Consider the following 3,906-nt stretch of genomic DNA (forward strand, 5'->3'; position numbering starts at 1 on the left):
CAGAATTTTAATTTTTTTTAGCATTTGTTAAGCACTTACTATGTGCCAGGCACTGTACTTAGCACTTGGGGTAGATACCAGCTAATCAGATTGGACACAGTCCCTGTCTCATCTAGGGCTCACAGTCTCAACCCCTATTTTACAGATGAGGGAACTGAGGCACAGAAAAGTGAAATGACTTGCCCAAGGTCACACAGTAGGCAAGTGGCAGAGCTGGGATTAGAGCCCAGGTCCTTCTGACTTCCAGGCCCTGGTTCTATCTATTAGGCCATGCTGCTTCTGTAATACTACTTACATTGGCATTTTCCATATACTATAAAATGCCAAGGCTTGACCTCTGTGGTGTTTTATTCAATCTGTCCTTGTCCCAAAGGTTTCCCGGGTTATCGATAGGCGTGGTCTCAGCACTCACTTGTTATAACTGTCTTTGATCTGTAATTCTATTCAAGTGCCTAATATCTGAGCCACTAGGTGGGTCCAAGTAGATATTTTAGTGGGAGATTCCCTCCACATTTAGGGGGTCTCTGAAACCTTCCAGCTTGTCCATTTCAAAAATAAGTGTAATTGGAGTTTCAAACCTATAAATTTATTCTTGCCATATTTTCTGCCAAGGTAACCATGAAGGTGATGATGATGATAATAATAATAATAACTGTAGTATCTATTAACCATTTACAATGTGCCAAGCACTGTTCTAAGCACTGGGGTAGATACAGGCTTATGGGGTCGGACAGAGACCATGTCCCAAATGGGGCTCACAGCCCTAATGCCCATTTTACAGATGAGGGAAATGAGTCACAGAGAAGTGAAGTGACTTGCTTGAGGTCTCACAGTAGACATGTGGCAGAGCCGGGATTGGAACCCATGACCTTTTGACTCCCAGGCCTGGGCTCTATCCATTATCCTATACTTTGGATGTCCAGCCCAAACAGCTCTAGGGGAACCAGTGCTCTCCTTCCAACCCCTCTCCCCCCAAAAACACGGCCCAGGACCGAGGGGTGGCATGCTCCCTGTGGTCTGTGGGAAGCCTGTCGGGCTCTGAGACCATTTCATTCATTTAATCGTAGTTATGCACTGTACTGTGTGCAGAGCACTGCACTAAGTGCTTGGGAAATACAAGTTGGCAACATACAGAGACGGTCCCTACCCAACAACGGGCTCAAAGTCTAGAAGGGGGAGACAGACAACAAAACAAAACATATTAACAAAATAAAATAAATAGAATAGTAAATATGTACAAGTAAAGTAAATAGTGTAATAAATCTGTACAAACATATATACAGGTGCTGTGGGGAGGGAAAGGAGGTAGGACGGGGGGGGAGGGGGAGAAGGAGTAGGGGGCTCAATCTGGGAAGGCCTCCTGGAGGAGGTGAGCTCTCAGTAGGGCTTTGAAGGGAGGAAGAGAGTTGCTTGGCAGATGGGCGGAGGGAGGGCATTCCAGGCCAGGGGGAGGATGTGGGCCGGGGGTCGACGGCGGGACGGGCGAGAAAGAGGCACAGTGAGGAGGTTAGCGGCAGAGGAGGGGAGGGTGCAGGCTGGGCTGGAGAAGAAGAGAAGGGAGGTGAGGTAGGAGGGGGCGAGGCTATGGAGAGTCTTGAAGCCGAGAGTGAGGAGTTTTTGCTTGATGCATAGGTTGACTGGTAGCCACTGGAGATTATTGATGGGGGGAGTAATATGCCCAGAGCGTTTCTGCACAAAGATGATCCAGGCAGCAGTGTGAAGTATAGACTGAAGTGGGGAGAGACAGGAGGATGGGAGATCAGAGAGGAGGCTGACGCAGTAATCCAGTCGGGATAGGATGAGAGATTGAACCGGCAGGGTAGAGGTTTGGATGGAGAGGAAAGGGCAGAACTTGGCGATGTTGCGGAGGTGAGACCGGCAGGGTTTGGTGACGGACTGGAGCGGAGTCGAGGATGTCACCACTTTTGAGGGCTGGTGAGATGGGAAGGATGGTAGTGCCGTCTACAGTGATGGGAAAGTCAGGGAAAGGGCAGGGTTTGAGACCAGGGTCGGGCCAAGCTGCCCAGAGCCGCTTGGCTTAAACAAAGAGGAATTTCCATTTCCACTTGTCGGGCAATCATTGAGCACTTATTATGTGGAGAGCACTGTACTAAGGCCCCTCGCAGGGTCATGCCTGGAGAGTTTCCAGTACTCCACCAGTCTCGATTACCGGAGGGAGATCAAGCAGAGGTCTACCCGTTCCATTCCTAGCTTGGGCCGTGGCTAGCGAGTGGAAGGGAATCTGTTACAAGTCAAAACTCGCCTGTGCTGGGCACCAGCGGCAAGCGAGAGATTTGAGGGCGGAGACTCAGGTTTACTGTGCGAAAGCAGCAGTCGCCGCTGCAGCGGCAACAGCAGCCCACGTGTCTTTCTCTGCCCAGAGGCCAGATGCCCGCTCTGCAACCAGAACCAACACACTGAGGCAAGGGCCGCGGGACGGGAAGGCTTCAGTTTCTCACAGTGACTATGCTAATCAGCACAGAGACCTTCATGATGCAGTTATGTCAGCACAAAAATCATCAACCTTAAAAATATGGAAAAAAGCTCTCAGTTGGAAAACCCCACAGTAGAGGAGGAGGAAGAGATGCTGAGCTGCTACTGGGACCCAATAGCATCCTAGCTCCTGTCTTCAACTTTCCTTCCTCACACTCAACATCAGACCACAGTGGCAGAACCGTTGAGAGGCAGCCATCAGCCAAATGGTCCCCTGGAAGAGGGTTTTCCACTTGTTCCCAGATGAGGAAAGAGGCCCAGAGAGCTAAAGCGACTTGCCCGAGGTCACACAGTAGGCCAGAGATGGAACTGGGAGTACACCCTGGAGTCATCACCTAACTTGCAGTCCCATGTTCTTTCTACTCATCTTGTCTTAAGTTGTCGATTCATCTCCCATCCATAGCGACATCATGGATACATCTCTCCCACAACACCCCACCTCCATCTACAATCATTCTGATAGTGTATCCCTAGAGTTTTCTTGGTAAAAATACGGATGTGATTTCCTCAACAATCTCCAGTGACTACCAATCAACCTACGCATCAGGCAAAAACTCCTCACTCTCGGCTTCAAGGCTCTCCATCACCTTGTCCCCTCCTACCTCATCTCCCTTCTGTCCTTCTACAGCTCAGCCCGCAACCTCTGCTCCTCGGCCACTAACCTCCTCACTGTGCCTCGTTCTCGCCTATCCCGCCGTCGACCCCCGGCCCACGTCCTCCCGCTGGCCTGGAATGCCCTCCCCCCACACATCCGCCAGGCTAGCTCTCTTACTCCTTTCAAAGCCCTACTGAGAGCTCGCCTCCTCCAGGAGGCCTTCCCAGACTGAGCCTCCTCTTTCCTCTCCCCCTTCTCCCCCTCCCCATGCCCCCCGCCTTACCTTCTTCCCCTCCCCACAGCACATATATATATGTTTGTACACATTTATTACTCTATTTATTTTACTTGTACATATTTATTCTATTTATTTTATTTTGTTAATATGTTTTGTTTTGTTGTCTGTCTCCCCCTTCTAGACTGTGAACCCGCTGTTGGGTAGGGACCGTCTCTATATGTTGCCAACTTGTACTTTCCAAGCGCTTAGTACAGTGCTCTGCACACAGTAAGCACTCAATAAATACGATTGAATGAATGAATGAATGAAAGGTGGCAATGGTAAACCCCTTCCAGATTTTTACCACTTCCAAATTTTTATCGTACACTACCAGAACGATGGCAGATGCAAGTGGGACGTTCTGGGAGAGATACGTCCATGGCGTCGCTATGGGTCGGAGAGGACTCGACAGCACAAGACAGGAACTGTAGTAAGGGTTTGGGAGAGTACCTGAAGCACTGCCCTGGTCCTTGCCCTCTGCTATGGGTGGGACTGGGCCCCGCTGTCTCCCCGACTCACAACCCTGTGGAACACTCTCTCT

The 3,906-nt window shown here is 50.2% G+C and overlaps 1 non-coding gene across 1 annotated transcript; it reads left to right on the plus strand.

Moving 5' to 3' along the window:
* The first annotated feature begins 2,116 nt into the window (after window positions 1-2,116).
* Window positions 2,117-2,253, plus strand: LOC119947731. Its single transcript, XR_005456530.1, has one exon. It is a non-coding gene; the product is annotated as a small nucleolar RNA SNORA7 (small nucleolar RNA).
* The last annotated feature ends 1,653 nt before the right edge of the window (window positions 2,254-3,906 follow it).

Source organism: Tachyglossus aculeatus, chromosome X5 (genome assembly GCF_015852505.1).
Source record: "Tachyglossus aculeatus isolate mTacAcu1 chromosome X5, mTacAcu1.pri, whole genome shotgun sequence".
Lineage (NCBI taxonomy): Eukaryota > Metazoa > Chordata > Mammalia > Monotremata > Tachyglossidae > Tachyglossus > Tachyglossus aculeatus.